The 13,743-nt window shown below is 43.1% G+C and overlaps 1 protein-coding gene across 1 annotated transcript in view; it reads left to right on the forward strand.

Annotated features, from left to right (window-relative positions):
- DNER (delta/notch like EGF repeat containing) overlaps positions 1 to 13,743 on the forward strand; it is a 379,425-nt gene that overhangs the window by 187,936 nt on the left and 177,746 nt on the right. The gene's annotated exons all lie outside the window — the stretch shown is intronic.

Genomic DNA, 13,743 nt, shown 5'->3' on the forward strand with positions numbered 1-13,743 from the left:
TTAGGGGTTGACCACACCTCTCATGACTTCCTAATTCAGTTCCCAGCATCCCATTCTCTACAAATATTTTCTTTGGAGTTAACATTAAGTGAAAGTAGAATTGTTTTACACACATTTTAAGGATAGCCACCTTAGTTTGCCAGAACTGCTATATCATTGTGACAGTTTGAAGCTGGGTGGACCCCAGAAAACCATGTCCTTGAGTGAATCCATTCTTGTGTATATAAACCTATTGTAGGTGGGACCTTTTGATTAAATTAATTAAGGTTCTTTGGTTAGATTGTGTGACCCAGGGTGGATCTTAATCTTCTTACTGGAGTCCTTTATAAATGGAGGAATAAAGAAAAAGCCGCAGAGACAGAGAAACCTCTGGGAGTTGAAACCAATGAACCTAGGAGAAAGAAAAGCCACAGATGGAGCAGCCTGAAGCTGAAAGCAGCGAGACCCTGAGGAGAAGGGAGAGATGAGTGGATGCTGCCATGCACTTCATGGCTCACAGTTTGTAGCTCAGGGAGAAAGTGAACCTGGAGGAGAAGGTGGAGACCAGCAGACGCTGTGCCCTGCCGTGTGTATGATTGCCCCATAAGCTGCAGCTTGGTGAGAAAGCATCTCTGACGCCTTGATTTGGACCCTTTCATGGCCTCAGAGTGTCAGCTATTAACCTAATAAATTCCTATTATATAAGCCAACCCATCTCTGGTCTCTTGCTCATAGCAGCTTTTAGCAAACTAAAGCAATTACCATGCAATGCTAAAGAATAAGCGTTTACTGTCGTACAGTTTTCAAGGCCAGAAGTCTAAAATCAAGATATCAATCAGCAAGGCACCGTTTTCCCTGCAGTCAGTAGTGTTCTGGTGAAGGCAGTCCTCTGCCACGTAGCAGTCTCCTCTTTGGCTTCTTTTGACTTCTGACTTCTGCCTCCAGATTTCCTCTTTGTAAGGCCTCCAGCCATGTGGATTAAAATCCACTCTGGTTGAATCTAATAATATTCTTTTTTTTTTTAATTAAATTTTTAAAAAATTGTATTTTTTTGAAGATAAATGGATCACAAAAATGTTACACTAAAAAATATAAGAGGCCCCCGTATACATACCCCTCCCCCCCACTCCTCCCACATCAGCCTCTTTCATCATCATGACACATTCATTGATTTTGGTGAATACATTTTGGAGCACTGCTGCACCTCATGGATAATAGTATTCTTAACTTACAGTATCTCAGAAGGTCCTGTTTACAGGCGGGTTCACACACACAGGGTCTCAGATTGAGATGTGAGCATGTCTGCTGCAGGGAGGGGGCATGTTCAGCCCCAGCAGCAGCACAGATAAATTTCCTTCGATGATGCCCCCTTGTGGTCATAGTAGCACATTTAGTAGTAATAGTGGTGGCAACTTGGACCAGCGAAAGGATTGGGGCTAACTGACAAAAGGAAATTTGGAATAAACTTTCAAATACTGCTCTGGGTTATCTTGGAAAAAAACAACCCCTAATGTTCGTGTCTTGGGTGTAATATTCCGGTTGCTTAAATATACCAATTTCCTCTGAAAATAGTACCTGGAGGGGCAGAGTGTGGTCAGGAACCTGAGAGGGAATGGAAATAATTTCTGCTAAATTCTTGAAAAGGAGCACAAATATAAACCAAACCCAAATCTGCTACGGGAGGGGAGAGTGGCTGGAGGGAAGCCAAGAGGTGGTGAAACTTAAGGAAATTGCTTGGCCGCAGTCACACCTGCTCTTTAGTGTCTGTTTATGCCTTTGCGAATTTGGACTGGGCTTTTTTCTTTCATGAAGGGAAGCTTCATTTATCCATGTATTCTATGAAAAAAGAATTAGAACAAAGGATGTTTCGAGTTTTTCTATGACAGTCAAGGCTTGGAGAGGTAAAATAGCTTGAGAAAAGATGAGGGCGCATTTGGAGAACTTATTAGATAAGGAGGTTCCAAAAGAGATGAATCCTGAGAGACTAAGGAAAGCCAACAGCCTGAGGCAGAAGAATGCCAGACCTTCCAAGCAGACCTGCAGAGGAGGCACAAAGATCTTTCACGAACTCATTCTTTTTGTCTCTAGAGAAAAATTTTGAAGTCTGATTAGCTCTGAAACAGATATTGGCAAAAGAGAAATATCTTAAACTGGGAACGGGGACTGTTCTTGGAATTTCTAAGTGGTTTAGATTTATTGTGAGCATTCCCTAATAAGGGATGACTTTTCTGGGGAAACTTTTTCCATTAAATGTTAACGTGGTAAAATAGATATAACAGAGAAATTGTCGTTTTGACCACTTTCAGGTGTATAATTCACAACCTTTGTAGCTTCTTTTCCAAAACATTTTCATCATCCCAAATAGAAACTCAGTACCCATTAAATAATGACTTCCTCTTCCCCTGGGGGAAAGGTAATAAACCAGTCACCATGTTATCTTAACAGCCAGGCAGCAGCACAGCCTGTGGGAATTGGCTGCTGGAAACCTCTAGCTGGAAGGCTGTGTCTGGTGGCCTAGAAACTGATTCACTGAAAGGGCAGTAGGGGAATTTAGTACACGGCAGGCAACCTGGCAAACCTTGCCAAAGGTACTTTCTTTTCCATGAAAAAATGATTAAGAAGCCTTGGTGATTTTGGAAGATCATTCCAGAGGAAGAACATCTTAATTATGGTTACTGACTCCTTTGTAGAGCTTGAGTGCCCCTGAGCTGACACCTCTTCCTTCTAGGCCACATCCCTGTCCCCTCTGGGTTGTTTCTAACTTGAGGAGAGCCTCTTCTGTTGCTGTGCTTGACAACAGCCCTCATTTACCTTCAGTGAATTTAAGGAAATGGCAGCCAAATGATGTTATCTGAGCCATTATAATTGCCCCTCAGTGATTCCTAAGCAAATGTTGAGACTGGAATTACTCTGTCCCTTCCGAGTCCCACCACATTGTTTTCTTGGAGAGAAATGTCTAAGCCAGTCCTGTAGTTCATGAAATTACAGTTGGAGTTGAACTACAGCAGGAGCTGTGGGAATGGAAAGGTTCATCTTTATTGCAGCTACCTGAGTTCCTGCGGCTTTTTGCTATTGTTGTGAAGGCTCTTGTGGTGACTTAGGAGTCATTTGCGAGCAGTAAATGACTGCTGTTATCATGTTTCTTCCTTTTTACTCTTTCCTAAAATTAGAAGTTATATAGTCCAATCTTCCAAGCAATGCAAGAATCCACTCTGTAGCATAAAGCAAAATAGAACTCTATTTGGTGATTTAATTTTATTGTTTCTAATCATCTTTATATCTTTTTTATTAGATCATCCATCAAAATAAAAGGAATTTTGTTATTTCTATGCTACTCTCATTTGGGTAATGGAACTCATTTCTTTTCTGTCAGATGTACTTTGACTAGGGGATATTTCGCAATTCCAAGTTGATGGGTGGTTTGTGATAAAGCTTAAGCTTGATGTTTTTAGCTATTCTACCATCTTGGGGAGATCTTTTAAAATGTTTACTACTATACTATTAAGGAGTTCTCTATTTATGAAAACTGCTTTTGTTCCAAGGGTTGATTCTGATCTATCATTCCCTTAAAAAAAAAAAAAAGACTGTTGGCCACAGTTTCTCTCCTGGACCTTTATCGCCAAGGTTGCCAGGCTTCTAGCCACTGCCTGTTTGAAGAGTCTCTATCTCAAGGTAAGTGTCATGAAGTCCACACAGGGCTCTTTGCTGGCTCAGATCTTAAACTTTTTTAGATCCAGATTAGGTTCTATGTGACCCTGTCTCTCGAGACCAAGAGATTCTAGTTCTTTCTCTCCTGATTTCATTGTTGCTTCCTTTCTACCAAATTGTATCCCCTGTCCCAACTTAAGGGAATAGTTTTAAGATTTTAATTTGCCTGAGAGTAACTTGATTAAAAAGACATAGTCTGGGTGTGGCAGTTTGAGAATCCCAAAAAGAGAAAGGTTATATTTGTAAATTAAACTATTCCTCTTGGTGTGATACTCTTTGATTGCATTAAATCCGATTGAGGGACTTTTGATTAGATTACTTGATAAGATCTCTTTAGGGCTTTTGATTGGACTGCATCAGTGAGGCATGTCTCAGGCTAAGTCTCCACCCCCTTGCTGGGTCTGATATAAATGGAAACGCAGAGAAAGACTCACTCAGACAGACACAGGAAAAGGAAGCCACCATGTTTGATCCTGCCATGAGGGAGAGGACTACAGGATCACTTAAGCATGAAGCCCCTAGAGCAGGGATTCTTTCAAGGGGTCCGTGAGTTTGAACTGAAATAAAAAAAAAAAAATTCTTGTCAGGACATGTTGGTGCAGGGGTGATATATTTATTAAATAATACACAGTGTAGTGTGGACTCAGTAAGGGGTCTGTGGTTTTCATCTGACTGACAAAGGGGTCTGTGGAACAAAAGAGGTTAAGACCCCCTGCCCAAGAGGCTGGGCCCATGGAGCGGCTCAAGAGGAGAAGGTGAGCCCTGAGGGGAAGGTTGAACCCTGGGCAGAGATTGGCGGCCATCTTGCTTCACCATGAGGCAACATGCCGAGATCAACAATAGCTGACTTTGGTGAGAAAGCATCTCTGATGGTGTCTCAGTTTGGAATTTCATGGCTTTTGCCCCCCAATAAATTCCCTTTATAACAGCCAGCACATTTCTGGTACTTTGCATTGGTACCTCTTTGGCAAAATGAAACATCAGACTCCTTACATTCTGCTACCTTTTGTTGGGCAGCCCAGTGATTCTCATAGCAAAGTAGATTGTGGACCACAATTCTGGAAATAGACATCTCAGGAGCAGTTCATGTTTTCTTCCTGCTCTTGTTGACTCCCTATAGCAAGAATACACATCTTTTTATTGAAGGATTTCATTGTTAGTCTTTTCAAAAGTTAATTAAAAAAAGATAAAAGATAATGGGGAAATAAATATCCCAAAGTTTTCTTACTCCTTGATCCTGGTATATATTGGCCTCCATTCTTGGGAGTTTCTGAGGAAATTTTTCTAGCTCTTGCCTTCAGACTCCATCATCTCTGGGTAATTTGGATTGGAAACCAGAGTAGACTACTCAGGAGTCACTCTCAATCCCTCCTAGAGCCTGTACCTTACTTCTCTCTCCAGGTGTGGGCCTGTACATGGGGAAAGCGCTTCCATGTCTGGCTTCCTAAGAGCACCAACCTTCTATTATCTCTCTCACTTCTCTTAGAAGTTGCAGGCTCAAGCTCTAGAAGTCCTGGTTGGTTTATCTGAGATAAATCCCTGACCTGAACTGATTCTCCTGTCTGTTACTTGTTAATGCTTTGCTGTCCTTGTTCTTCAGCACATGTGGCCTTTATGGGAGACACCCTCATTTCAGATGCCTCATACTAGTTCCCTAGCTTTTTTTTTCCTTCCTTTTTTCAAAAGCACATGACTCTTTGTTAGGGCTCCCGTAGATTCCCATTTCTGAGGGTAATTTCGGAGCTCATTTGTAGGGCAGAGGGATGGGCAGGCCATAAGCTGGATGCACGAGCAACTTTTCTGGCTTCCTACCCTCTCACAACCCATGGGAATCCCCGGTTCCTGGCCTGGATCCCTGCGGTTTTGCTCATGCTGTTCCCTCCATCTAAGAATGCTTTCCTGGCCCTGCCATGTCCCCAGTTATATTTCAGGACTCATCTCAAATAGTTCCTGCTCCCTGGAGCTGTTCTTCCTTCCCAAAGCTCAAAGTAACTCCCTCCTCTAAAGTCTGCTGTATTTTTTTCTTCTTGGGAAACACAGGATTTTGACTTTTCCTTATAATTCTTTATGTCCAGAAATATTTGCATTCATTTCATTATAGATCTACTGAGCACCTGCCAGGTGCCTGATACTTTACTAAGCACTGGGGATGCCCATTTGGTCAAGTAAGACTTGCCTCTGAGAAGAGGCAGGAAGGGCCCGGTAAGTGCTGGGCAAGTGAATCACGGATTAGAAGGTAGTGTGACGTGCACTCGGAGGCAGTTTGCAAGTATGTTCTGGGAACCTAGAGAAATATCCCACTCGGATGTTAGAACATGGGTTTCACAGGACTGTCTTGGCTTTGAATTCCTTGAGGTCAGAATCCAGGTCTGGTTCATTCTTTACCAATCACAGCAACTAGCATGGTGCCTTCCAAGTGAAGGATGCTTCAAAACTGTGAGTGGCATGACAAAAAGAAATAGAAGAACAAAACTATGATGGGAACCAGTTCTTTGGCTTTTGAGTTAGAGAAATAATTTGAGTTATATATTGATGGATATGGGAGCGTGGAAAATAAACGGTGAATTTTGGTTTTAAAAATAATGAGCTGGAAAATATTCTCTGATCTAAGGCCGTCTCACAGAGGGCATGACCCAGAAGGTTTTAGTAACCTTTTAGGATCCTTTTAAAGCAACACAGTCAATCCCCAATCACTTCAAAAAGAAGGAGGTCAGAGTAAGTTGAAGCAATGGGATCTTTGATGCCTTCCCCCTCCTGGCTTGAAACCATCGGTGAACTCTCTGTAGGTGAGGAAGTGGCAGGATGCTGAAGGGAAGAAATAAATGTCATGTCCTATCATCCATCACTTCTCTGAGTGCTGATTCTTCCATCATCATTAGAGCCAACACAATGGCTCTCATGAGATCTTGAAAAGGCACTGTGACCTGGTAGGGTTGTGAAGACAACCTGGATGGGAGGGTAGCTGAGTGAGCCCACAAAACTCAAAGAAAAGGCATTCACTGTATACTCAGCTTCGGAATAGCCGATGGCAGTCAGGACACAGTGTTGCTCTTTAATAGTTCTGTTCAGCTTGTGGTGGGGTTAGAACCCCTGCGGCTCTGCCAGGATTACATAAGAATTTCCCCTTTAAGAGGGAAGGAAAAGCAGCAGGAGAGGGTACAGGTGGAATCGTGTGTGGGCAAATACTTGCTGAACCATTGTTAGTGGCATTACAGAGAGAAGAGACTAATTCTAAAAATTCTTTTTCTAAGGGGAGGTGGGGTTCTTTTGCCTGACTGAATAAGTAGCCTATTGACAATACTCATCAAAAATGTTTAAGCCAGAGAATAGGTACGTCGGACACAGTACCAAATGAGGTGTCTGAGAACATTTATTTGCTAATAAAATGGTGATTGGTCCTTCAGATGTTACTTGCAGAAATTGCTTTGTGAACCTCAGAGAAGATACTTTTATGAACAATAAAAATAGAGTAATAATTATTAGAAACGTTTCGACCATAAAAAGAGGTGTAGCCCAGCTGTCAGTTTTTTAATGTGCAAAGGACTAGAATTTTATCAATTTGTATTTGAATCATAATTCTTGGTGCTAATGTAATTTAAAAGCCATTGCTGCCTTTTATGTTATAGAACTGTAGGAAGACCGTATCACTGCCTGCACAAAAATACACCAACCTGTGTTAGTCACTTATACATTGTATAGAGAAATAATTATAAAGTTGTCTCAAGGGAGAGATGGTTCATCATGTTTTATTTGGTGTCAGCATTTTCCAGAAGGGTGAACTGTGTCTCTCTACACTAAGAGTTGTAGCGAGTTTGTCAGTTGGTAGCATTCCAGATATATTGGGGCAAGGATTACATCACTGTTGACATTTCAGGGTCATAGAATTTCGTGTAGAGGGGTGATTTTAGTGGCCTTGACACGTATTTTATTTTAAATCCAGAACCTCTAGGTCTAAGAGAGATTTAAGTCATTGGTCCAAGGCCAGCCCAAGAGCTAATTTGTGGTAGAGGAAGGATGAGAATGAAGTAAGATTCCTGGACTTTTGAGTCTGGGGGTTCTCCTGCTGGGCCATACAGCCTCCTTATAACGTTCTCTCCAAGGACACTCATGGTTCCAGTGGACATTCGTGCTTGTTCAGTGTTCAGGTTTTGTCATTTACTACGAGGAAAACCTGGCAGCAGGTGGAAGTTCTTTTCAAATGGCTTGACTTCCTGGCATTTTGATGCAGCACTCCTCAAACTTTAATGTGCACATGGATCACGTGGGGGGTCTTGTTAAAATGTAGACCCTGATTCAAGGACCTGGGGTGGGGCCCCAGGTCAGGAAGCAAGGGACACTGGCAAGGCTGCCTTGGGGACCACAAACGTTAGAATAAAGCAGCTTTGAAGATCCAGCAAGCTCTGAGCTGGGAATTGCTTTGGAATATGTTTCAGTCGGGGCTGAGCTCTCTGGGTCTCTTTTACTCTAGAGGAAAGTTTGAGAAAGTGATGGTGCAGGTGAAATAGAAATGCCGGGGAAGAGGAAATTCCCGTGTGTGGTACACAGGCCTTTACGCGTGGCGGGCAGCTGTGGGTAGCCTCTGAGTTTACAGTCCGTCACAGCTCTACATCTTTACAACGGAGAAAGATTTTCTGATCCTGTGCAGGAGACAGGTGTAATTCTTAGATTTTCATTCATAACTTGTAAAATACAGATATAAGGCTTTTAGGCGTGAGAGAAGAAAACCTTCATGGAGCTTGTGGGCTTGTTTTCCTTGTTGACCCTCTCCCGAGAATACTGATTCTTTTTGTTCTATTTTCCCGTCTGTCAATCAGCGAGCCTAGTGTGAGCTGCAGTGACTCGTGCCGCTAGGAGGCTTTGCCCGCGGAAGGCCTCCTGCGTGGGGCTTCCTTGCTGCTCTTTAGCTCGGGTGGGATCTGAAAACCGTCCACAGGTTTGCCACTGGTGTTCCCCGAGAAGGGCTGTATTCCACTTACCTTGGAGCCGTCAGTGATTTTTCCTCATTTTCATTCCCTCCTCTAATATTTTGGGAGCACCCTGATACGACAGGGCTGGAGCGAGGCTCCCATGAAATGAAGGTGAGGAAAACAGGTTTGATGTATCAAGCCAGAAAACTGGAATCGGACATCCCTTAACTCCACCCTTACCTGATGCCCCAATCCCCTTTAAAGCATTATCAGCCTCCTCAGCCTCTAATTCAATATCCTGTGAATGACCACTCGAGGCAGGCTGGTGCTGCTCTTAGCTCTCGAGGGGAGACACAAGCTCCTCTCTCATCTCCCCACCACGGTCTTCTGTCCTTTGCGGCCACTCCAGTTATGGCCTTCACGGGTAGGGCCTCAGGTCCCACCTGCCTCTTGTCCAGCGAGATGAGAGCTTTCCCTTGATAGTTACCCCATCCCTTCTGTGATACTGTCTTAGATTTTTGACATCAGCTCTGGCTTTGGACTTAGCTTTCCCAGGTGTGGAGTGTGAGCCAGAACAGGACTGTGCAGCTGGTTTCTGATCTGGATTTTCGGCTGGCTGCTGGAGAAGGAAGGGAGCGAAGGTGGGAGGGCCCAGCTGCGTGCGTCTGTGGAAGCTGCTGCTCTAGTATTGCGTAACTTCTCCAAACGAGGCAGAAGTGCCAGAGCATTCTGGGCGTGTGTTTAACAACATGACTGAGTCACAGGCAGAGTTGGCGGTGGTCTGCATGTTTGTTGAGGTCTATGGGGCCACCTGTCCGAAAATAGCTCCTTCACTAGCATCTGTGGTGATTTTATCTGCAGAACTTGGCCCCATTTTCTGCCTCGTGAGTTGTAGACTCAATCGAAAGATATACCCACTGGATGTCATGTCATTTGTTCAATCTACAACACGATTTGGCTTTAGCTAGCTAATGGTTTTCAGACTTTTGGGTCTCAGGACCAAATAACTGAGGACCCCACAGTGCTTTTGCTTATTGGGTTGTATCTATAGATATTTCTGAAGTTAAGTTAAAACTGAGAAATTAAAAAACATTTATTCATTTAAAAATAACAGTCAGCTTGTTAACATAAGTAACACTTTATGAAAAATAACTATTTTCCAAAACAAAATATTTAGTGAGAAAAGTAGCATTGCTTTCATTTTTGCAAATCTCTTCAATGTCTGGCTTAAAAGAGGACAACTTGTTTTCCTCTTTGCTTCTATATTTAAAAATGCTCTAACCTGGTTGAAGCATAGGGAGAAAATTCAGCCTCACACAGATATGTTGTTGGGAAAAGGATATTGTCGAAGAGCCTTTTTGGATAATTGTGGATATTCTTTGAAAATACTCTTAAACCTGACATCTGGTAGTTTCTTAAAGGTTAATTGCTATGTGGAATCTGAAACCATATTGATGAAGTTCTTTCATTCTGTTTCATTAAAATCCATTGATCTGTTTTGCAAAGCTATGAGTGTTTTGCGTTTTTAGAAATTTTAAAATTTTTATTAACATCACATATTGGTCACTTAGAAAATATTAGATCACTTAGTTACACAGTTTCCAAATGCTGACACATTTAATTATACAATATAAAAAAATCCCATCTGTTAATACACCCTCAATCTCATTAGAAAAGTCTTTAAGTATTAGGACTCAGTCAACCTCATAATAGCAAATACCAGTTTTCCAAAGTTTCAAATTTTTGCTTGAAAGCTCAGATTTTCTCTCTGACAACAAAGACTGTCAGGTTTCCCTAAAGTGACAGGCTCACTCCCTTCATTTGAGAGAATATGTCTGTCAGATAGCCAAGTCTGAATAACCATTGTTCGTCCATAAGTCGTTATTTCGAAGAAAAACAGTGTTCCATGAAGCGGCTGGTTCAGCTCCCGACTTAAAACAATTGCACAAGTGCTTTTTTTGGGATAGCTGAAGGACTTCAGTGTAAGAGTGCTTTCAGCATTATCTCCCATTTTGTTGTGCTAAATTTTGACCCTGTTATCTCTGAAAGCATCTCTGGGGCCCTTTCAGGATCTAGAAACCACATTTTGAAACCCTTTGCTGTGGCTTAGGTCTTGCTTCTAGCCCTTTTTTCTGGACTGCTTTATTAACTTTCTGCACCCCTTTAATCTATCTTTTTAAGTATCCAGCATCTTAATTTTGGATAGTTCAGGTTCTTCTCTCTTTGACCTTGGAAACCACTTTGTAGCTTTTTTCTCTCCTCTGCGGTGATTCGTTGAGTGACTTCCTTTAATACAGCTCTGCATCAGTTTACTTGAAGGCAGCTGGACAGACTTCCATCTTTGTCACTTCCTCACCTCCCCCACCCCTCTGCTCCTCTAGTTCCTCCCACACCCCATGCCAGCCTAGGCGGAAGCGGCCCAGACTCTCCTGTTACCCTGGAGCTCAAGGCTTTCTCCTACCTGCCCTCCCCTTCCTTCTCCTCCAGCAGCTGGCAGAAATCCAGATCAGAAACAGATTGAACAGTCCCTAAAATCTGGTGGAAAAGATCAAATGATAGTAGGTCAATTCAAATCTCACAGATATCTTCTAAGGTGGTTAAAACCAAACTTTCTGTGAAATATCGTTACACGCTTTCCAATGGATAAAGGGGAGCAAAGGAATTGTGCATTGCCTTTTAGCGAATCGGTCGGCTTTCCGGGACATCATTACCTCTTGGGCTTGGGACCTTCCCTCCCACGAGAGGCCTGAGAACTGGCCCCTGAGTCTTGCTGTTGGGAGGGCATGGGGTGGTGAGTAAGGGGCCAGATTATGGGGACTAAGGAAGAGATTGAGGTCATTGTGTGGCTTGCATTTGGGATATATTTGGTTTTGCAGGGAAGGAGGGCATGGTGTATTGAATAGGAAATTAAATAAAAAAGGAGAGCTTTTGCTCTTAGAAGAGAGGATGTAATTACATTGAAATAGGCCAAGGGAAAGACACTGGCATATGGGAGATGTGACGGAGTGGGTGGGTGGGACATTGCTGATGGACGAAGGTCCTGGATGAGATGGAATCAAGAAAGGTAGAGGGGGCTGTTACGGGTTGAATTGTCTCCTCAAAAGACCCATTCCCCACTCTCGTGAATGTGACCCTATTTGGTAATAGGGTATATGATGTGATTAGCAAAGATGAGGCCAAACTGGAGTAGAATGGGCCCTGATCCAATATGGCGGTTATCCTCACGAGGAGAGAAGAGACAGACAGGGGAGAAGACCATGTGATGATGGCAGAGATCAAAGTGCTACAGCTGTAAGCCAAGGAATGCCATGGATTGCTAGAACCACCAGAGGCTGGGAGAGGCAGGGGAGGATTCTCCCCTACAGGTGGAGGGAGTGCTACCTGTTGACACCTTATTCCAGACACCTAGCCTTCAGAAATGTGAGACAACAAGTTTCTTTGTTTTAAGTCAGCTAGTTTGTGGAACTTTGCTCTGGCAGCCCTATAAAGAGAGAGGGCTAGGGAAAAGGGGAGAAAGATATCCTTTTCTAAGCTAAGTGATGCTAGGCCTAAGGCTCTACCGACTATTTTTAAAATCATGCTAATGTGCTTTATGTGTTTGGAAAAGCGATTTTTAACTTCCCCATCAAAACTCAATTCTAATTTCATTCCTTTTGTGCAGGAGATTATAGGAGAGGAGAACCTGGTTACAGAGAAACAAATAATGGCAGACTTCACCAGGTTGGGTTGCCCAGGGGCAGCAGCTCACAGGATTCTGGATTGCTGTGCTTCTGGATGAAGGCAGATGATTTGGTTTTGCCTGGGCCACCTTGAATACCATCCTAATAGGGCTGGGAAGTCTTGGGGGCAGATTATCCTTTGCTTGAAAGCCTTAGAGAAGGTTTGCCGGTTCCTAGGGAATGTGAGGTAAGGCAGATTCAGAGAAGATGGTCCCTAATATGAGTTTGACCTGCCACTGACCTGGAATCCACCAGCTCCAGGGGAAAGAGGCAGAACAAGCATCACCTCACCATCTGCCAGACTTTGCCACAAGCTGTCCTGTGGGTTTCTTCCTTCAGATTGCCTTTTCCCTAGACTCCAAGAATAATCCCAAGGAGTTTGGCCTAAACCTGCATGACTATTACTCATTGGCAACTGAGGACTCATTCTGTACTCAGCTTCCTTTCACTTAATGGGCATTTTGAGGCTAAGATCAGTATTTAATTGAGCAGCAGGCATTAGTTCTTTCTAAGTTCACCATGGAGGGAGAGTTTGTATTTTAATGATAAATTTGTAGTTAAGCCAGATGCGTCCAAGTCAATAAGGGGTGGAGAAGCTGGCTACGGGAGGGAATGAGCAAGCTCTCGCAGGAATACAACAGCTACTCAGTCAAGGACAAATGGAGCAAGGTCACCACAGGCCCTCTTGGGCTGCCTCCACAGGCACAGCCTGTCCTCTTCTATGTGACTGCAACTGGTTTCCACGTATTTTCTGAGCGGAAAATTCACGCTGCACCTCAGACAGGGGTGGTTATGTCATCTATGTGGTGGGATATCACTTTGGGCTTGGGAGTGAAGGGACGGGCATGGAGGACTCTGGTGTGGCATTGTTTTTCCAGAGAGTCAGCAGAGGCCCAGGCAACTGTGGAATGTTCCAGAACTATTCAGAATTCAAAGGTCCTTAATTCTGTAGGACATCCGAACCATCATTTGAACGTCTTATTTTTGCCCCATTACAATATTTTGAATGAGTTATGCCATGAAAGCACCGGTTGAGGTGATGGTTAAAGAATCTTCTGAGGAAGTTTTATAGGGAGCTGGAATGAAAAAAAAAAATCTTTGACCAGGAGAATGGAATAGGTCTTGGTTAATTTGGACTTGGAGGAGGTTGTGGGAGTGGTGGGGGAAGTGTGCAAGGCAGGTGAGGAGACACGGATTGTGGAAACCTGCAGTGGAACCCAATCACTTTTCTTCAAGTTTGAATTATTTTTATTGAGTTTCCAACCAAAGCTTGTTCCTCTATTGTTAGAGTTTCTCCACACATGGTAGATTTTTTTTTTTTTTTTAATTTTGGAGAAGGGATGGAGATATTATGTTGTGGTTACCTAGCAGTCAAGTTTGACTTAAGCCATTTGGCTGAAATGTAAAAAATGTAATAAGTACGGGCTTCC

The sequence above is a fragment of the Dasypus novemcinctus genome, chromosome 7, assembly GCF_030445035.2.
Source record: "Dasypus novemcinctus isolate mDasNov1 chromosome 7, mDasNov1.1.hap2, whole genome shotgun sequence".
NCBI classification, from domain to species: Eukaryota; Metazoa; Chordata; class Mammalia; order Cingulata; family Dasypodidae; genus Dasypus; species Dasypus novemcinctus.